Here is a 23,598-nt window from a genome sequence, read left to right on the forward strand (position 1 = left end):
ACGATCCCAAAGAATACTCCGTGTGAGTACTCTTAGGGAATCGTGAGTAATGACTAAGTATAATTCAATGCATTGTCACTACGTTACGAGAGTTAGTCGAAGCAGGTCGTATATTTGAATGCTCGTACATGTAGGCGCGCTTAGATTGTTTTTGAGATTGAATAATTGCCATCTATTATGACGCAGTAATATGATCTTCTGACTTAATATATCACGGCATTAGAATTCGAACGGAGGACTTTTACCTACTAGAATAAAGTGAACTTTTAACTAAATAATTGAACTAAACATTACTTAGAAAGTGATTTAGGCAAAGAACACTGATAGACAATTTTCATTCATAAGAGCCAGTGGTTTATGGAACTTCAATGATAGGTCCGAAGCATTTAATTTAAATCCCCCCAACACCTGGGAAAGTTTTCTTCTCAAGGCTCGGTTAGGAAGTGACTGATATTGTGCAATAAAACACCTTCTCGTGCCAAGTCGTGCATTTGTGATTTAAAATTCTATCAAATTATTGACATGAAACTCCCGAGTAATAATTACGCGCAACGATAATATTTGACTGTAGCACTGGGCGCTTGTGTAGAATCTTTGACCGCCGGCCGAAGTGGCCGTGCGGTTAAAGGCGCTGCAGTCTGGAACCGCAAGACCGCTACGGTCGCAGGTTCGAATCCTGCCTCGGGCATGGATGTTTGTGATGTCCTTAGGTTAGTTAGGTTTAACTAGTTCTAAGTTCTAGGGGACTAATGACCTCAGCAGTTGAGTCCCATAGTGCTCAGAGCCATTTGAACCATAGAATCTTTGACTCAAATAACAAGTCCACTGTTACGATTTCTTAGAGACCTGAAATTACGACCAGCTTGTAGGGAATTTGTTGTGGATGTGACTGAATTGGTTTTATCACTAATATTTCATCATTAATCAGTTAAACATCGATTACGAACGATTAATTAAGATTCTTGGTGAAGTAAATATCTCACGCACGTCGACATTTCGGTTCAGCAGTGTTATTTTGTGTAACATCGTCTTCGTAACTTGATAACGATCTCAACACTCTACCGACTGTCGCCGAGTTTTAGCCGAGGCCAAGTACAAATCAAACCATATCATCAAGAAGAAGAGCCGTTATATGACGACTGGCACCTTTTGGCGGCAAGGAATATGCGAGAAATAAGTGAGCGCCTCAAGAGAAGCTCTCAGTGGTGGGACGCGAGAGTGTCCAATTCGACATTCCGTCAGGACGCGAGGATGTCCTGATCGACTTGAGTGCGGTAGAGGCTGCCGCATCTTTATTTCCCACGAAGGAATCAGGAATCCGTCTTCACGAAGGGGCCAGCACGTCTGCAGCGCAGTCCAGTCATATATGCAGTGAGCATAATTCACAGCACCGGCAGAGTAGTTCAATTTGATTTCACACCTGTGGAATCCAGGACGATCGCCTGTCTCATCTCCTTTTGCACTAGTAATGACTGCGTGGACTTATGGTTTTTGCAAGCAACTTTCAGTCACTGTTCCGATCGAGAACTACAGGATTAAATAGTTGTCAGTTATCGTGATCGATAGAGAGTACATTCTTGAGAGGGTAAGAAGTAATTTAACTGATAGGAAAGTGACACTGCTCTCCATGTAATCTTCACACAAACTGGTTAGATATAATTGTCGCAGGGTTTTGATTATTCATTGTCTATTTTGATCCCACAGTTGTTCTTATAAATAAATATTGGATTTAGTTATTGATTCTGTTCGAACCCTTCACTTTAAGTTGTAGACTTCTAATCTGCATCCAGGAAGGTATCAGCAGTCACGTCAAAATCATAACCAACATATTCCTCTACTCAGATAGCGTTAGTCCGAGTGAGGTATTTGTTCTTCAGTTTTTCTACTTTAAGAATTATGCCTAGGGCAATAATTTTTGCTTTGTTTATTTAACTTTGAGCATAAACATTTAGAGGTTAGTTCTTAAAGAACTTTGACTATTTCCTTCTTGTAATGTAATTTTACGGCTTTTAAATTTTCGTTCTGATGAAGACATCCTAGGAGGTATCTAAACCTAGGTAAATGTATTAAACCATTATTTGTAACCGGTTGGCTGTGTTATTTCTCCATTGAGACAATATCATCTATTTTTCTCCAACGTTGTGCAAGGTAAAATAGGCCCCAAATGACGTTTGAGTCCAGTTGGATGGGGAATTAATCGGAAAGTTCGCAGCTCAAATACGTCTATGTCATGTGATACTGAAATGAGTTGTGGATCATAACCACACAGTCTCAATTATCTCCCAAACGGCTCGTTTGCGGCACAAGCTTTCTGGAAAGTTTTTGCTTCTATTGTCGTACAGTTTCACGCGTTTCTGCTTTTATTACTAATTATGATACACATAGTATTAGAAATTTTGTACTTGTCAGCTTGGTACCCCAAATGGCCGCTGTTGTCGCTTGTGCATTAAACTGGCCCAGATTATACGTGCACGACACATATTATCCAAGTATAATCTTTGAGTAGCGTTGTAAAACTACCGTAGGCTACTGTAGACTATCGTAAGTTTTCCTGGTAGCTTTGGTCAGTTAATATGATAACCGTGTTACCTGTATGTTAGATGTGTTGTATACCTATTGGGCGTTACCACATCTCAGTTGCGTTATTTGTGTCTTACGAGATTCCCCAAGAAATCGGCAGCGATGAACCATCTAAACCTGAGTGTGGTTATACGAGGGTTGGCCGTAAAATACGGTTCCCAAGGACCTGCAGTCACGAGGAACGCTGTTACGTAGGATCCGGCAACATAAGCCTGTAGTTTGGTTCTCCCTCTCCAATTTCCCGCCCAGGCGAGCTGCCTGCGACGCTCAGTCTTGGCTTTCAGCCTTTAGAGATGGAGCTTCTACTCATGTGTCAAGCCAGATACGAATTACACTCTGTCGTTCGATTTTTGTGTGTAAAAAAGACTGTTCCGTTGGACGTTCATTCCCAACTGTGTGAAGTCTACGGAGATACGTATATGAGCGTAAATGCTGCAGAGATTTCAAAGACGGACGTACAGACGTCCATGACGAACAGCGTTCTGGATGGCCATCGATTTCAGGGGGGAAGGATTGCGAAAGTGGAAGAAGCGCTATTGAAAGATCGAAAGGTGATGGTGTGACGGTTCAGGAGCTCTTCGAGATGATCCCTGGTGTCAGAAAGACCAACACTGACAAAATTTTGATAGGTTTGTGCAAAATGAGTCTTAAGAATGAGTCATAAGAATGCTTACGGAAGACCGCAAATAGAAACGTGTGAAAGTGGCCTGCGAATTTCTTCTGGCCTACGCAACTGATGGCAAGGAACACTTGACCTATATTATTGCTGCAGACACCGCGTCGGTCCACTACACAATATTGGAAACGAAACAACAATCCCGTCAGCGGAAACATCCAGTGTCGCTGAAGCCAAGGAAACAAACACTGTCTGCCGACAAAGTGATGCTGAACGTCTGTCGGGACAGGAAGGAGTCATTGTTGTGCGAATTCCTGCGGTACAACAACCAATGCGTACCACTACTGTGAAATTTTGAAGTACTTTCGTCGCACGATCCACAACAAAAGGAGAAACATGCTTCTGAAGGGAGTGCGTTTCCATCAGGATAACACTCATCCGCACATGGCGCATGTCACAACCAATCTCATAAACGAATTTCGATGAAATACGCACTCTCTCTCTCTCTCTCTCTCTCTCTCTCTCATACACATACACATACACATACACACACACACACACACACACACACACACACACACACACACACACACAAACCATACAGCCCAGACATAGCCCCATGTGATTTCGGTCCTTTCCTTGAATTGAAAGAATACCTGGGTGGGGCGCATTTCACAACTGGAGAGGAACTGAAACAAGAGGTTTTAGGCTACCTTCATGGCGCGGTGGGCCATGCAGGCATACAGAAGATGGTACACCGCATGCAAAAATGGGTTGATATCAACGGCGATTATGTCGAAAAAAAAGGTAAAGTCCAAGATTGCCACACGTGTATTATTCAACGCCAATAAATATGTTTTCACTGTGAAAAATACCTGGTAACCTTATTTTACCGACAATCCTTGTATAAAGTACCGTATAACATATGGCATATTTTTGTTCTACGTAAATCTACAACTACATCTACATATACATAGATACTCCACAAGCCATCGTACTTTGTGTGGTGGAGCGTACCAAGTGCCACCACTAGTCATTTCCTTTTCTGTTCCACTCGCAAATAGAGCGAGGGAAAAAACGACTATATATATATATATATATATATATATATATATATATATACGCCTCGGTATGATCCCTAACTTTTCGTATCTTCGTGGTCTTCATGATGTTCAAATGGTTCAAATGGCTCTGAACACCAAGGGACTTAACATCTATGGTCATCAGTCCCCTAGAACTTAGAACTGCTTAAACCTAACTAACCTAAGGACAGCACACAACACCCAGTCATCACGAGGCAGAGAACTTCATGATGTATATTGGCGGTAGCAGAATCATTTGACATCGGCTTCAAATGCCGTTTCTCTAAATTTTCTCAATAGTATTACTTGAAAAGAATGTCGCCTTCCCTGCAGAGATTCCCTTTTAAGCTACCGAAACATCTCCGTTACCCTTACGTTTCGTTCGAACCTACTAGTAACAAATCTAGCCGTCCGCTTCTGAACTGCTTCGAGTGTCCCCATTCAAACCGACCTGGTACACATACATTCGAACAGCACTCAAGGACAGTTCGCACTAACATTCTGTATGCAGTCTCCTCTACAGGTGAACCACTCTTTCCTAATATTCTCCCAATCAACCGACCTTCCACAGTTCTCATGTTACGGCGTAAAGGCAAGCACCGGCACGGCAGTCGGAAACGATAGAGCAGAGAGAGCTGTGACAAGACGTCAGTCAATTGCACTCTGACCGACCCCTCTTTAGGACTACGAAGAGATAGCAACAGCCTCTATGCGAAGAAGACATAAGCGCCACGCCCGACTGATCGCGCCCCAGTTCTACAGATGCTTCAAGACTAGAGACCTGGACAGATGCGTCAACTCCATTACTTCGCTTGTTTTTGGATTGTTTGTACTGAATAACATTCTATTTTGCATGCCACCCTTTGCTTCCGAAACATCTGTATAACACAAAGTATTGTAATTGCTCACTTCGTAAAAAACTCATTAATAAGATTGTCTTGAATTTTTGTCTAGCGATTCAAGAAAGCAAGTTTCTTAGACTAGGCAGGATTTAACATTTGGCGACGAGGGTCAACGGATCCAATAGCGACAACCTGTTACTGCTTCAGATCCACCACAGATTGTTTATTTACGTTTTGTTTGTCGTTCACTTTTGTGTTTTGCTGGCGCCTTAATTCTACTTTGTCTTTTTCTTTGCAGGGGTGTGTTTACTTGCTTTAACAGTGTCTCGCCGGCCGCTGTGGCCGTGCGGTTCTAGGCGCTTCAGTCTGGAATCGCGCGACCGCTACGGTTCGAATCCTGCCTCGGGCATGGATGTGTGTGACATCCCTAGGTTTAAGTAGTTCTAAGTTCTAGGGGACTGATAACCTCAGATGTCAAGTGCCATAGTGCTCAGAGCCATTTGAACAGTGTCTCTTATAGTGTTTTTGCTAATCAGTGTTTTCAAGCGGGCGTTGCAGAATTTTCTTTGCTAGTGTGCTTATTGTTATTGCTTGCATTGTCTGTTTATCGCATTTCTCTATTCCTGTATGAACAACCCACCTCTCCCATCCCCTACTCAGGCATCTCAGCTACAGGCGATTGATGCAACGCAGCTAATGCAGATGTTTCAGTTTCACACCCAGCAATCGCCGTACTGCTAAACACGGTACAGAAACTACTCACAAATCAAGCCACCAATAGGGTGCAACAGCCAACCGTAGCTCCGAGTGCCATACTGCCTTTTCGCCAGTTTAATGGAAAAGACGAGGAGTAGCTCAAGTGGTTGCAACGGTTTGAAACCCACAGAATTGCTCACAACGTACCAGGTACTGTGAAACTACATTACTTTTTGTCGGCGGTAGGAAGCGCAGTTTTTCGCCTCATTCATAAATTGTCCCATAACGCCACTCCGAGTGAAATTTCCTATGATATGGTTGTAGATTCGCTAACTATTATGATCAACAAGTGAATGTGGTGGCGGCTAGATACCAATTCTTTCATTGCAAGAAAAAGTCGGACCAAAGTCATTGCGATTGGGTAACAGATTTGCAGGGTATGACGAGGAAATGCAAATTCAAATGTCTTGTAGTGCTTTATTTTCAGATGTTATGTTGCGTGATGTGATTGTGTACATTGTCACTGATGTCAAACTTAGAGAACAGATTTCGAAACAGTCAGATCCGTCATTCCAACACGTAGTGCAAATACAAAATCAGTACGATACAGATGCCTTGTCGACCGATAAATTTGAGCAGACACCACAGTTCTCTAAACATGCGAGCAGAATTAAGTTATGCCCTCGGTGCTATTCACGGCACAAACGCCAAGACTGCCCATACAGACAAGCACAGTGTTACGCTTGTGACAAGAAAGGACACGTACAATCTGTATGTTTGCGATGGAACAAACATAATAATTCTGCCCACTCACGTAATTCTTCTGTCAAGGCCCAGGTAATAAATGCAGTGTACTCAAAGCCTGCTACAGACGTTAGAAAAACTAGCAAGAAAACAGTTTCTTCAGTGCTATGCCAGTCCAACAAACTTTTTGTTTATTTGCATATTGGTGCAAAATGTGTGAAATTTCAGTTGGGCACGGGTGCCTCTGTCACATTGCTGAATTGTAGAACATACAGACTATTAGGCTCCCCACGCCGGTATAAAACTTGCACGCACCTGATGGCTTATAGTGGACAAGGCGTTCCTGTTCTCGGGAAATGTATTTTGCCTGCCATGTATCGCTCGCGTACTCGAACTGTGACTTTCACTGGGCTACAAGCACGCAATTGGGAGAACATATTTGGCCTTGATTCATTTGATTTGTTTGGCTTTCAGATTCAGGACAATGTGTTGCCAGTGACTGCTTTCAATACCTAAGACAGTGTAACTAGCTTTCTGAAGGAATTCCCTGAACTCTTTTTCTGAAGGTTTAGGCAAGGCTAACAATTTTATTGCAAATATTACTATGAAAGACAATGCTCACCCACAATTTTGCCGGGCCAGAACTGTTCCTATTGCATTACAGGACAAAGTCGCTGCTGAACTTAAAGAATTGTGAGATGTCGGAGCTATTGCGCCCGTACAAGCTAGGAAATTGGAAATTTGTGATAAGGTCATGTGAGACCCAACTGCTTAGGTCATCGGTCCCTAAGCCTACAGACTACTTAACCTAACTGAAACTAATTTAGGCTATGGACAAACACAAACACACCCATGCCCGAGGGAGGACTCGAACCTCCGACTTTACGACGTGGGGAGCCACACGGACCGTGAGAAGGCGCGCTAGACTGCGCAACTACCCCGCGCGTCATACAAGCTAGTCAATGGGCAAGTCCACTGGATTTGCTCCCCAAACCTTGACGTCATATTTGCCTCTGCGGCCGTGTGGGATTAGCCGAGCGGTCTCAGGCGCTGCAGTCATGGGCTGTGCGGCTGGTCCCGGCGGTGGTTCGAGTCCTCCCTCGGGCATGGGTGTGTGTGTTTGTCCTTAGGATAATTTAGGTTAAGTAGTGTGTAAGCTTAGGGACTGATGACCTCAGCAGTTAAGTCCCATAAGATTTCATGCACATTTTTTTTTCACCTCTGTGTTTAATTTCAGTGTGCAGTCCACCGACAAACGGTGATTGATACTTATCCGTTGCTACGCCCAGAAGTTCTCAGGAACAGTTTGGTGCTAGTCGCTACTTTTCAAGAACTGATTTGGGCGACGCATATCTTCAAATATCACTAGATCAAGAATCTCAAACTGTATGTGTTGTGAACACTCATTTGGGCTTGTTTAAATGTTTGCTTTTGCCTTTTGGCAGTGCTTCCGCACCCGCCATTTTCCAGTCGTATTTGGAACAGCTGACCGCTTAAGTTTCAAACTGTTCAAACTATTTGGACGATATTATCACAGCAGGTTGAACAAATGAAGAACACATTGCAAATCTGCGTGCTTTGTTTCGTGTGTTATCTGATGCAGGACTAAAGTGTAGACAGGACAAGTATGATTCTTTTAAAACCTGAGTTGCAGTGCCTTGGTAACGTCATAAACAGTCATTTATGCATCCTCTTCAGTCAAATTTGTTAGCCATACGTGATCTGCCAGTTCCTCGCAGTGTCACAGAATTACAGTGAGTCTTAGTGAAAATTAACTATTATACTCGGTTCATACCGAATCTGCACAAATCGCAGCTCCATTGCATCGCTTGCGTCGCAAGAACGTTCTGTTTGTTAGGGAAGATGAGTGCCAAGAACCTTTTCAAAAGCTTGAAGATGCATTGCTTAGTGATGGTTGCTTGGCTGACTTTGAACCTGACAAACCAGTTGTGTTTCAAGTCGACGCTTCCTCTTTCGGAATCGATGCAGTGCTTTGGAACCGATTTGGTGATAGAGATTATTGCTTTCGCATCAAAAGGTGTTGTCCAAAGCTCAGTGTAACTACTCACAAATAGAGAAAGAGGCATTGGCATGTGTATGATGTCACCAAGTTCCACACTAGTTGTATAGCAGGAAATTCTACTTAGTAAAGGATCACAAGCCATTGCAGTCCTTGTTTCATCCGACAAAGTCGGATCCTGTACGAACTACGCAAAAATTGCTAAGACCGGCTTTGTTATTGTCTCAATACCAGTACGAGATGGTAATGCGGACGCGCTTTCACGTCTTCCGATTGGCCCTGACACAGACTTTGACGCTTCTGCTACGTTGTTTTGTCACATAGATGCTCACGATTCTGAATTTCTTCAGAGGAAATGTCCTCTGAACTGTAGAAAAATTTCACAGGCGACAGAAGCTGATTCAGATTTGAAAATTTTGCTAAAGTACATTTTCACTTCTTGGTGTCGCTCATCGCATATCTTAAAGAACTGCGTAGTGCGCCGATACTTTGCACGTCGGCATAGCCTCACTATACAGCAAGGTGTGATTCTTGTTCAAAACGACAGTGGACAGTCACGTGTGTTGATCCCCAAAGCTTTGCAAAAGGAAGTGTTGCAGTTACTTGACCAAAGATACTGGGGGGATTGTTCGTACGAAACAGTTAGCGCGTCGGCTCTGTACTTGGCTGGGTATGGACGCCCAAATAAAACAGATGACGCCACAGTGTCACGCATGTGCGGAAAAGCAGTCCGCTCCGCCACAAAAATTCTCTGCTTCGACTAAGGCGCAATCGCCATGACAGCGTGTGCACATAGACTTTGCAGGACGTTTTTGGAACACTCGTTGGTTGATTGTGGTAGACTCTTATAGCAAATTTCCTTTTGCTGCGCCAATGATCTCGACTACGACACGTAGCACAGTTTAGGCGTTGTCGTCTATTTTTTGCTTCGAGGGTTTGGCTGAAGTCATAGTGTCGGACAACGGCCCTCAGTTCATATCAAATGAATTTGAAACATTTTGTGAATGCAATGGCATACAACATCTAACTGCTGCACCAATCCATCCACAGTCAACGGCGGAGCGGAACGTTTATTGAGAACCTTCAAGCAAGAGATGGCTGAACTTTGCACCGCACATACCACGGATCAAGCATTGCAACTGTTCCCCTTCCAATCCCCCCCCCCCCCCCCCCTCCATCTCCTATCGTTCGCATCCACGAGATGGACCATCGCTGGCGGAATAGCTTCACGGCCACCACCATCGGACACTGCTCCACCTGCTCCACCATACTCAGCACCCGCCGCCGAAGGATTGCCGCAAGTATTGCTTCGCGCCGCGTGACACTGTGTTTTACAAGGTTTTTGGCGGCAGCAGACGGTGGACGCGAGGCGAGATTTCTTGTCGACTTGGCGCATGAATGTATTTCATTTCGGGCCTCGACGGATTGCAGCGTCGATATCACAATTAAATTCGCCATTGTCATGTGCACGGTGATCCTTCTGTATCACTTCCCCCAGATTCACGGATTCCGAGGACAACGGGACGACCCCATGGAGATGGAGCTTTCGCGTCATCCTTCTTCCCTCGTCCTACCGATGGAATTGGACCCGCCGACGCCGCAGCAGCCGACGCCTTCTACATCCGGTTGTGGACCTCACGAGGTGGACGTGTACCCCTCTGGGCATTTACCGGGGGGCGTTTCCACCAGAGCGCAGGCCAGATGCTGGGGTACGACTGGAAGTGTGACGTCCCCTGCAGCCACAGCTTCCCGTCCATCGCAGCGTCCACACTCCTGCCTCCCCTCCCGTTGTCGTGCTTCTTATACGACGGCGGTCCGTCGAGAGGGCTGTGACAAGACGTCTGCCAATTGCACGCTGACCGACCCCTCTCCTGGACGACAACGTGACAGCAGCAGTCTCTAGGCGAAGAAGACATAAGCGCCGCGCCCGAATGATCGCGTCCCAGTTCTGCAGATGCATCAAGACTAGCGACCTGGATGGATGCTTCAATATTACTTCGCTTATATTATGATTATTTATACTGAAGAACACTGCTAATTTTTCATGCGCCCTTTGCTTGCGACACATCTGTATAACACAAAGTTAAGTATTGTAATTGCTCATTTTCTAATAAAGCTCAATAATACTATTTGCTTGAATTGTTGTCAAGCGATCCGAGAAAGCAGGTTTCCTAGACACCCCATATTTGACGACTGGGCAGGATTCAACGTCACACATGCTCGTTCCATTTCATACCGCTTTGCAACATTACGCCCAGATAGTTCAACGACTTGACTGTGTCAAGCAGGACACTAATAATACTGTATTCTAACGTCACAGGTTTGTTCTTCCTATTCATCCGCATTAACTTACATTTTTACGCTTTTTGAGCTAGGTGCCATTCATCATACCAACTGGAAATTTTTTCTAAGTCGTCTTGTATCTTTCTACAGTCACTTAACTTCGATACCTCATGAACACAACAGCATCATCAGAAAACTGCCGTAGATCGCTACCCACCCTTTTCACCAGATCATTTATACACAGGGAGAACAACAGCGGTCCTACCACATTTCCCTGTGACACTCTTGGCGATACCTCTGTGTGTGATGAATACTCGCTATCGAGGACAACGTACTGGGTACTATTAGTTAAGAAGTCTTCGAGCCACTCATATATCTGTGAATTTACTCCATATGTTCGTACCGTCGTTAACAACCTGCAGTGGGGCACCGTGTCAAATGCTTTACGGAAACGTAGCAATATGGAATCTGCATGTTACACTTCATCCATAGTTCGCAGTATATCACGTGAGGAAAGGGAGAGCTGAGTTTCACACGAGCGATACTTTCTAAATCCAGGCTGATTCATGGACATAAGCTTCTCAGTCTCAAGAAAGTTTAGTACACTACTGGCCATTAAAATTGCTACACCACGAAGATGACGTGCTACAGACGCGAAATTTAACCGACAGGAAGAAGACGCTGTATTATGCAAATGATTAGGTTTTCAGAGCATTCACACAAGGTTGGCGCCGCTGACGAAACCTGACATGAGGAAAGTTTCGAACGGATTTCTCATACACAAACAGCAGTTGTCCGGCGTTGCCTGGTGAAACGTTGTTGTGATGCCTCGTGTAAGGAGGAGAAATGCGTACCATCACCTTTCCGACTTTGATAAAGATCGGATTGTAGCCTATCGCGATTCCGGTTTTCTGTATCGCGACATTGCTGCTCGCGTTGGTCGAGATCCAATGACTGTTAGCAGAATATTTAATCGGTGGGTTCAGGAGGGTGAAACGGAACGCAGTGCTGGATCCTAACGGCCTCGTATCACTATCAGTCGAGATGACAGGCATCTTATCCGCATGGCTGTAACGGATCGTGCAGCCACGTCTCGATCCCTGAGTCAACAGATGGGGACGTTTACAAGACTAAAACCATCTGCACGAACAGTTCGACGATGTTTGCAGCATCATGGACTACCAGCTCGGAGACCATGGCTGCGGTTACCCTTGACGCTGCATCACAGACAGGCGCGTCTGCGATGGTGTACTCAACGACGAACCTGGGTGCACGAATGGCAAAACGTCATTTTTTCGGATGAATCCAGGTTCTGTTTACAGCATCATTATGGTAGCATCTGTGTTTGGCGACATCGCGGTGAACGCACATTGGAAGCGTGTATTCGTCATCGCCATACTGGCGTATCACCCGGCGTGATGGTATGGGGTGTCATTGGTTACACGTCTCAGCCTCCTCTTGTTCGCATTGAGGGCACTTTGAACAGTGGACGTTACATTTCAGATGTGTTACGACCCGTGGCTCTACCCTTCATTCGATCCCTGCGAAACCCTGGTTCGTCACAGTACGCCTGTCACTACTCTTGATGAACTGTGGTATCGTGTTGAAGCTACATGGGCAGCTGTACCTGTACACGCCATCCAAGCTCTGTTTGACTCAATGCCCAGGCGTATCAAGGCCGTTATTACGGCCAGAGGTGGTTGTTCTGGGTACTTATTTCTCAGGATCAATGCACCCAAATTGCGTGAAAATGTAATCACATGCCAGTTCTAGTATAATATATTTGTCCAATGAATACCCGTTTATCATCTGCATTTCTTCTTTGTGTAGCAATTTTAATGGGCAGTAGTGTATATTCGAACAGCAAACCGAAGTTGCGTGTCTTTTTCTTTTACGCTTCATATATACTGGAGTCACCTGCCGCTTTTTACAGTCACCATTCATTTGTGTTCCCTACGCACACTTATTGTGCTAGCTGGCCTGCTGGTGGCACTTTGGAACTCACGATTGATTACTTCCGCTGATTTCATGAGATTTTTTGCCACCACTCTCCACGGACCTTGTCCATCAGTACATGAGGTCTGCCTCGTCTTGATTCAGCTGTGGTCGTTCCTTCGCGTTTATCAATTCACAATCACATCACCAAAAGTCGACTTGGGGAGCTTTAGAGGGATCGCCAATGGATTTGTTACTCAGGTGACATCAGATGACTAGTCCACGTTCTAGTCCATGTTCGAACTCACTCAGCTTAACCTGATTATCCATTTTGCTGTTGCTGCTTGTAAGCTGACAACAGTGCACGGCCCGCTTCCTTCTATACTGGCGTATAGTTTCCTGACATGACGTGTAGTGATCAGTTTCGCATTACATACTGGTGTTCAGAATATTATGACCAAATAGTGTATGTACAATGCGTTAAAATTGTATAGTAATGATTTAAGACAACCTGCAGTAGCACACAAGAGGCATCAGATGAAATTTCAAATGTTCACCCATGTTCAGAAAAACAGAACACCTTGTACGACTTGAACGACTAGTGATAGTACGTTCATATTCACAGGACACGTACACTACTATGTTCTGCAGGAATGAGTAGCATTCGAACCATGTCGGCCCGCTGGTTCAAGGTCAACACCACCTACCGGTAAAATGTGCCTACGGCCCTCGTTCTCGCTATAAATCTAAGGTGATGGATTAGTGTGACTTGAGCAGACGAACAGGACGTCTCACAGACGTATGCGCCAAACGTACCATCAAACCACTGAATTTGATAGAAGGCTCATTATTGGCATGAAAGAAGGTGACAGATCGATCGCCGGCCGAAGTGGCCGTGCGGTTAAAGGCGCTGCAGTCTGGAACCGCAAGACCGCTACGGTCGCAGGTTCGAATCCTGCCTCGGGCATGGATGTTTGTGATGTCCTTAGGTTAGTTAGGTTTAACTAGTTCTAAGTTCTAGGGGACTAATGACCTCAGCAGTTGAGTCCCATAGTGCTCAGAGCCATTTGAACCATTTTTTGATAGATCGATCCGGGAAACTACCGCTCGTATGGGACGAAATATTTCGGCAATGCAACGGATGTGTGCAGAACGCTTCATAGAAGACAGTAGAGCCGGCCATTGTGGCCGAGCGGTTCTAGGCGCTTCAGTACGGAACCGCGCTGCTGCTACGGTCGCAGTTTCGAATCCTGCCTGGGGCATGGATGTGTGTTAGTTAGGTTTAAGTAGTTCTAAGACTAGGGGACTGATGACCTCAGATGTTAAGTCCCATAGTGCTCAGAGCCATTTGAACCATTCGAGGGCAGTAGAACATGGCAAGATGGGTCCAGGTTCCATCATCCACCCCCCACTCCCCCACCACATCCGCCCGAGAATATCGACACCTCATCCGAATAGCATTTCAGGACAGATATATGCGTTCTCCTCGACTCTGGCGTAACAGTGGAACACGTCGTACTCTAGCGGGGTAGACAGTCTGCCGCCGTTTATTGCGGCATAGGTTACGTGGGCGTCGTTCTGTTCTCCGAGTACCTTTAACAAACGTGCGGATAAATGCTAGACGGCAGCGGTGTATGGAACGACGTCACTGGGGGCACATTGTATTTTCAGCGAATCCTGTTTGCTTGAAAACGATGGCTGTATTTCGGTTCGCCACAGACGGGGTGAGCGGCATCACAATGACTGCATTCGCACAGGAGACACGGCGCCATGTCAAGGCCTTATGCTGTTTTGTGCTATTGGTTACAACCACAATTCACAGTTGGTGCGTGTCCGAGGCAAAATGACTAGTGTGACCTGCGTGAATTATATCCTGCGACCTGTAGCCATACCCTTTCTTTACAACAACCCGGACGCTATTTTTGAGCAAGACAGTGCACGAACACGTGCCTTCTTGGTGTAACAAGATGTCAGCCTTTTGCCCTGGCCCACCAGATCACCTGGGATATGCTGAACGACAGGGACGTGGCCCAGTGCCAACCGTCACAGATGAACTTTGGAAACAACTGAATGCAGCATGGATGACTATACCACAGGACGCCATTCGTACCTTATACGCGTCAAAATCATCACTCATGGAATAAGTTATCAGGGCCAAAGGCGGATCCTATGCCTACTAGGCAAAAGGAAATATACTGAATGGAGGTGACTGAAACGCAAATCATTTCTGCAGAACATACTACATACATGTCCTATGAATATGAACATCCCATCTCTAATCGTTCAAGGTGTTCTGTTTTTTTTTTTTTTTTTTAACGTAAGTGTAAAAAGGTTTAAACGACCTGAAATAGCACATAAGAGGCAACAGATGAAATTTCAAACCATTATATAAATAGATAATTACAAAAATACAGGTGGTACATAATGTATAGTGATAAGACGCAGTGGAACACTTCGCGCACCAGCCAACAACGCCATTCTCTCGATTCTGTGAATCGTGTGTAGTTCAGGATTTACGTTGAATATTTAGGAATGATTTCCATGTTTTTGGCTTAATGGTCATGGCTACTTCACCATCATACTGTTCATTACGCGTGGTGGGAAGGAAATACGACAAGAGTTACACAAGTTAGTGAATACGGTAGTGTTGTGTACATAGTTCCGCGTAGTCAGCGTGTACAGAACTTTCCCACTAGAGCGCGCCCCGCTAAGCACAACAGCGCAGTCACAGCGATCGTCAGTCTCCGCACTACGAGATGGCGCTGCCTTAGAGACGGGCCAAATTCTGCTTCCGCCGATCCGCGTATTAATATGTAATGCAGCCAATGAGATTGCTGCTAATGTAGAACCTTTTCTCCTCGCGGATGACACTCGCGCAGTGATACCTGAACGCGCGAGGTATTATAACCAGTGTACAGACCTCCGATCAGTGAGTCTGCATGTGTCTGCAGCAGTCTGTACCAGTCTGCATTAGTCTGTACCAGTCTATAGTCAAGTTTCAGTCTGCGCCTAATAAGATTATCATATTCCTGTACATAGCCATGAAGATAAATGTATAGACACTTTTGTCAAGTATCAGAGATATATGAAAGAATAAGATTAACGTCCAAGACCAAAGGAACTTCAGATTGTTAATTTTGGTCACCGTCAATCTGCTACTCTAAGCGTGCAAGTGGCATTTCTATGGTCTGACCTAACAGCGGAAGATAAACACGCCACGATAGGACCACGAGACATATTGCTGACACTCGCCTACTTCGTTAGAGCGACAAGTCAAATAATCTGATGGTGTGTGTACCGAAGGTATGCGCCAATATTACGAAAGAGCATCAGAAGCAGAGACTGAGTGCGCACAGAGAGCATGCCATATCGCTGCGAATTATTAAACGCATCGGGAGCATGCCATACGTGACGCTGAGTGCCAACTGACGTCGTCGTAAGGTATTCTCTGTTTGCAACTGCTCAGAGTGCGTGAATTACTTGTCTCCTTCGTTGAACAGCACCCCTAATACGTCCCTTCTGAAGTAATGGTTTGAGTTATTGTACATTCGTAGTTTGTTGTTTGATCCATTTGCCTTCTGCGCGACGTTGCGTTCGGTCTTTGAACGTGTCAATATTATAAAAAAGTTATTACTGGCATATCAGATATAGCCTGTCATAGGCATTTACAGTTTACTTCAAACCATTTTGTTTGACGATTGTGATAAACGAACTTAATTCTATATTCAGTTTGAGAGTTCTCACTGGTATAAGATGAATCGTTGGTGTATGAAAACTGCGTGGAGTACTTAGGACATATAAAAATGGATTCTTATACGCAGGTAAACTCTAGAGATTACTACAACACATAGAGCAGAGGATTATTTTCATTGGAGCATATCTTAAACCTTCATCCTTGTCCAGTCGCGGAGAAGGCATGGTAATAACATTTTTTGCCTGCCCTTGTGCATGCTGTTATTAGTTCAATCTCATATGGGTGGTACATGGTCTGGCACAATTTGCTGGCGATTATTCTTACGACACAATACCGCTACCATTTACTGAAAGGCGAGTTGCGTTTTATCAAAACTACAGTTCGGTAGTTTTGGTACAGTACATAAGCGACTCAGTAAATGGCACGATTACCGATAGTATTGGTGGCATTGGTAGGGAAAGACACATAAATGAATGTGTGAGAGAAAAATTAGGAGCCGATGACTTCTCTTTAATTTTTGTTTGTTTGTTTTGCACATAATTAGAATCGCACATGGTTCAGCGTTAGTATTTTGTGTACTTTATATCCCTAAAAAATACAAATTGCATTTTATGAGTAAAAAAATAGCTGCTCATATAATTTCTGACCTTTTGTGCGCCAAAAACAATTATTTTTGGTGCAAGTACAGTTTGCATGCAAATCAAACAGAAATTTACAGAATTATAGTTGTTACTTTGTACTGAATAGAACATTGATCATCATGATCAAAGGTAAGAGTTCCCTGTTATAATTGATAATTGTGAAAGTTGTTTGGTAATAACACAATCATGCTTAACACAAGCTCGACGAAGTACTGAAGCGATGTTTGATATGCTGTTTTTTTTTAATTTTACCTTTTTCTGAGAGCTGTAAGATAAATCTTCTTTATTTTTACTGCAAAATCCCTCTGTTTCATGTTATAAATATACGGTTCTCGAATAAGGGCCTTAACTAAACAATGGAAATTTAAGTTTTGCTACAAATAGTATTTATTTTTACGTAACAGTCTGAAGATGTCATTACAGCAACTATGATTGCGAAAATTAATTAATCAGTCAAGAAGGTTAGGAAAATGTTTCTGCTAGAAAGAGCAGATAAGTAGTTGTTAGTATCTCACTTAGACAGCGAACTGACATCACCTAGTTCCGGTAAGGTAGATGTAGAAGAATTATGGGCAAAGTTTAATCAGATTGTAAATCGTGGTCTAGAGAATTATGTGCCTAGTAAGTTGATAAAGGATGTAAAAGATCCACCATAGTTTAACAACGATGTTCGGAAGATGCTGAGGAAGCAGGGGCTATTGCACTCTCGGTTCAAAGGAGAACGCACAAACGACGACAAGAGAAGGATAGAAGAGAGTCAAGCATCAGTCAAAAGACCTATGCGCGAGGCATACAACTACCACCGTCATACCTTAGCAAAAGATCTAGCAGAGAACCCTAGATAATTCTGGTCCTATGTAAAATCGCTAAGCGGGTCTAAGGCTACCATTCAGTCCCTTGTAACCAGTCTGGCGTGGCAGCTGAAGACGGCAAAACGAAAGCCATAGTGTAAGAAATCGATCACGCAGGAGAATCATGCAAACATATTATCGTTTGACTATAGAACACATTCCCGTATGGACGACGTAGTAATAATAAGCATCTCTGGCATAGGGAAACAACTGAAAAATTTGAAAGCAAGTAAACCACCAGGTCCGGATGGAATCCCAATTCCGTTTTACAATATACGAGTTTATAAGGCTCACCGGCCATTTGACCATCTTCTTCTATGCGGATGCACAAACAGTGCCCGATCTCTTACGGGAATCGGCAAAAAGCCGCGGGTAATGAGTATAAAGAGTAGGGGCACTATGAATATAGTGCGGGACAATAAGTTGGGAATGTGGGTCTCACTGGAGGCGTGCCAGAGATAAGTCCTCTGTGTCGTCTGTGGCTCAGATGGATAGAGCGTCTGCCACATAAACAAGAGATCCTGGGTTCGAGTCCCGGTTGGGACACGCATTTTCACCTCTCCCGTTGACGTTGACGTATACCAACGCCTGCATGTAGCTAGGGGTATTCATTTCATTGTAATTTCATCCGTTTTACAAAGAGTACTCTAGGGCATTGGCACCTTACCTATACTGCGTTTATGTGAACTTCTCGACCTGCAAAACGCAGCTCCTTGTAAGTCACAAATTTCTGTACTCATTGTTAAGTGATGCTTTCAGTGGTGTAGAGAGCGACACCACTGGACACAGAGAACCTGCAAATGAGTGCTCTGGAGTGATGAATCATCCAATACCTCATGGCAATCCAGTAGAACTGTGTGGGTTTGACGAATACCTGGAGAACGTTACCTGCCTCCACATGTGTCACCAACAGTGAATTGCAGAGGAGGTGGTGATACAATAGGGTTGTATTTCTGGTGTGCTCTCTTAATGCGCTTAAGAAAACGCTAAATTCAGAAGGATATGAACACATTTTGCAGCATTGTGTGCTAGTATGGCAAAGGAACAGTTTGGAAATGGTGATTATTTGCAACAGCATGATAATGCACCATGTCATAAACCAGCACCTGTGAGGCAAAAGATTTGTGGACAGTAACATTATTGAAATAGACTGGACTTTCCAGACTCTAGGCCTGATCCAAATGGAACACCCATGGGATGAGTTGGGATGTCAACTTCGCTCCAGATCCTAGCACCTAGCATCTACTTTCTCTACTTGTGGCTCATTGAGAAAGAATGGACTACCATACCTCCACAGCAATCCAGACACTTGAAGTGTCACCAGCGGAGTTCAAGCTGTCAGAAGGGCGAAGGGCGGACACACTCCATATTAATGTACACTAATATGTGGTCAGATTCTTTGATCAAATAATATACACTCTGGACACGATCAAGGAGTGATCTATCGGTTAATTCCAGTCATTCTGTCCTCGAGACCAAATAGAATGGGCACTGTGGCACAATTGGGTGGTAATTTGGGGCGAACAAGTAATCGAACCAAAAGCTGTGAGGAAAGCTGTGGACAGTGATGCCTCATAATGTGTTAGATGCACACTTCTGCATCTGATTGCCTCATAGTTCAACGCAGTAGCAGAAGCACTTGCTGCGAGGGTCGGAGACAGGGAACATGTTATCTACATCTACATGAATGCTCTGGAATTCACACTTAAATTCCTGCAGGAGGGTTCTTCGAACCACCTTCACTGCGCACTGGAAAAATGAACGCTTCAATCTTTCCTTACAAGCCCTAATGTTTCTTACATTGTTACTATGATGATTTCTCCCTATATACGTTGGCGACAGTAAAATATTTTCTCATACCGAGAAAAAAACTGGGGACAGAAATTTTGGAAAAGATCTCGCCGCAACCCCAACTGACTGACCATATCCGTAACGCTCTTTGCCCAATTTCGCCATAATAAAAACCGAGTAAGCCCTCTTAGGACTCTTTCCTCCGGCAGTCCTATCCGGTAAGGATACCACACCGAACAGCAATAATCTAGCAGACGATGGATAAACTTACTGTAAGCAATCTCTTTAGTAGAATTGTTCCATCTTCTATGTGCTCTTCTAATAAAACGCAATATTTGGTTTGACAACATTATCTATGTCATCCTTCCAATTTAAGTTGATCGTAATAGCAATTCTGAGGTTTTTAGTCACCTAGGACATCACGAAAAATTGAGTGTGATACGTAGAAACTCCTACGTAAATTTTCGTGTCTCTCGCGTACAGGTGAAGTGGGTCCATAAAAACATTTTGCAAGGATAAAACCAGAGACAAAATATTATATAACCATTATAAAGTCATAAATATACATAACTAATACAACGTAGACCATTTTGCAATACAGTAATATACAGGGGTTGGACAGAAGTATGCAAACACAGCGAGAAAAACATGGTTGAGCATAAATGCAAATGCTAGCCAAGGCTGCAGGTTGCACTATTATATTTGACCACGAACAGCAACTGAGCAATATCCTCAATACGTTGCAAGTGTCAGTCATTGTCTGAACAGTGCTCTGTGCAGTTGAAAGTTCATTACGTCGGAGCCAGATGAATTCGAAGGTGTAAAAGTTGTTGGTGCTTGCATGCTGGATGCTTCAGTAACCTAGGTAGCCGAAGTATTTGGTGTTTCAAGAGGCACCATATAGAATATTTTTACCGCATACGCCGGCTGGAGTGGCCGAGCGATTCTAGGTGCTTCAGTATGGAACCGTGTGACCGCTACGGTCGCAGGTTCGAATCCTGCCTCGGGCATGGATGTGTGTGATGTCCTTAGGTTAGTTAGGTTTCAGTAGTTCTACGTTCTAGGGGACTGATGACCTCAGCTGTTAAGACTGACAGTGTCCGAGCTAGCACCCACCGATGGCCTGTGCGTGTCTTTTACAGTATTCTTGACCTTGCCATGATCAACGTTCACACAGTTCTTAAGATACTTACCTCTAAGAAGATTTCACTTTAGGAATTTATCCTCAGAGTAGTATATGAGCTTGCTGCCCTCCAAAAACTGCAGACAGGAGCCAGTCTCCCATTACAGGCACTCGATAACGGCACTGGCCAAAATGGAAAAGGCGTTGTCAAATTCAGGACTTTATTCTCAGAGTCGCAGATGAGCTTGCTGCCTCTTACAAACAGCAAAGAGAAGTCAATTTCCCCTTTCAGGCACTCGATACCGGCAGTGCACAATACAGAAGTAGATGGTCTTGTCAAATTCAGGTTTCCTGCAAACAACAAAACAACAAAGGGAAATAAAACATCAAGCGTATGCTTCAAGTACAACAAGTATGTGTGCAAAAGCTGCCGAGCAGAAACTCTTGTTGAGTCGCAGCTTAGCCAATTCTGTAAAGTCCTTTTTCTTAAATATTTCCAAATATTGATAACTGTAGGCTGAAGTTATTTGTTCTTATGCAACAAGCAAGAAAACATGCAGAGCATTTTAGTCACCAGCTGCATTTTAGAATCTTTCACAAATATTTGGTACTTACCTTATTTTTCTATAAAAGTAAAAGTACTATTAATACTCACATAAATAATATTTTTTATTCTATTTCGATCTCTTTATAAAGAAAAATATTATAACATCGTTTTACTTACTTGTTTTAACGACGGTTGACGAAAGATGTGGTATTTCTTCTGTAAAATTTAAAATAAAAAGGTTTACTTCTGAAAATTTATGTTTGACAGTGTACTATTAATTGTATAGACTTATTGTCAATATGAAGACGCTCAAAACACCACCCAGATACGAATAAAACGGTGGTTTTCTACTGTGGGTAAACAACGACCCACATGGTACTACGGGGTACGGCGAAGACCGGTACTTCTAGTATTAAATTTTTATTTGCAACGAGCCATAGTCACAGATGTACGACGAAATGTACGCAGATGTTTTGGAAAAGGGTCAGGAAGAAATCAGTATTTTGAAGTGTGATACAAAGAAAGTGACAGCGTACTCAGGGCGACGGAACAACTACTGTGCCAAGTTTGTGGTCCTCCGCCCACTGAAATAATCGCGATAGTGAAGCAGGCGCAACGAAGATCGATACAAAGTAGAGCAGAGAAGAAGCAAAACAAATCGAGAGGAAACGATAGTGACGGGAATAAGAAAAGACGCAATTACCGCCGTGATTATGCGCGAGGTTACTACAGCTCGCCGCCTATGGAAAGAAATTCAGAAAAAAGTGAAATAGTGGAAGTGGATCGGCTAAGGTCGAAAGCGAGTGCCAGAACTGGCGCTTAACATAATAGGCAGATCTGAAGCGACGTATTGTCGGTTGATCGCACAAGGACGTAAATATTACGCAGTGGAAGAGAAGAAAAAAAGAAGAGGGAGAAGAGATTGGTAACCATGTGTCCTGCATGTTGTATGGCCGCACGAAGCCTGAGTGGCCTTGCAAATAACAGATCGAATGTTCATGAACAGTGATTTGCTTAGTAATTACGTAATGTTTTTGGTAAAGTATTTTAGATTTATGTTAGATTAGAGGCGAAGTATGTAACGCCGGAAATGCATATCCTCGTATTTCCATCTATTGTACTATAATATTTTTCCTTACTTTGTTACCGGAATATACGACGTTTCTGTGTCTTTGTATATTGTAATTGTTTTACTAGTTGTATATAAATGCATTTATGTCGATGTATAATTGGTTTGTTGTGTAAAGATTATTTGTATTTTTACGCTGGGTCTGGCCTAGGGAAACTATGCTATCGAACCAATACATCGATAGGTCGTGTGGAGAACCAAAGTGTTTAGGATCTTTGGTAGTGTTAACTCTGCCGCGTGGAGCGCGGGCAGAGCAGAGAGAGTCTGGCAGGGGTGGTGCAGTGGAGCAGGTGTGTTGTGTGAAGCTCCCGCGAGTTGCCGCGCTTTTGGGGTTTGGCAGCATGTAATTGCGCTCGACTTGCGAAGATAGTTTCTGACATGGTGTCACGGACGGGAAGCATTAGCTGGCGCACATCAAGAGCCCGTTTCGTCTGGTGAAGAAGAAGGCGCGCCAACATCCGGCTTGTGCAACAGCGACGGCCGACAATGAGTGACCGTCGCCACCTCCTCGATCGACGGCTTCAAACCTTCAATCAGCCAACAAGGAAGACTGGAAGCACGTTAAGTTTTAGAACTGTATGGCAGACCTCAGATTTTCAAACTTTTAAAATTGTTGCATCACAAAATTACAGCAACTTAGCATGAACCTTTGTTGCTCATTGTCCCAATTGCATTGCCAAGCAGGGTCCCTTCCTTTTCCGAAATGAGCCCGAGTGTCGTTGAAATTCAAACGCCAGCATCATTCGATTTCACTGCTTTAATTTCAAAGTTCAGTTAAGGTATTCATAGCTGGCTACAATATTTAGATTGCACAAGCACAAATTAAGAGTGCGAGTTTTGTTACCGTATTTTAGTTACCTGTGACTGCAGCTCAGCTTGGTACGTACTAAATTTTACTATTGTTAATTGTTCAGAATCATTTAATTCAAGTTTAAAGTCAAATCTCTTATTTCTAAATTGCTTAGATTCAAGTAGCTTTTGAAATGATTGTTGAGGTAGTCCAAGACTAACTGTATTTTACTGA

The sequence above is a fragment of the Schistocerca serialis genome, chromosome 4, assembly GCF_023864345.2.
Source record: "Schistocerca serialis cubense isolate TAMUIC-IGC-003099 chromosome 4, iqSchSeri2.2, whole genome shotgun sequence".
Taxonomy (NCBI): domain Eukaryota; kingdom Metazoa; phylum Arthropoda; class Insecta; order Orthoptera; family Acrididae; genus Schistocerca; species Schistocerca serialis.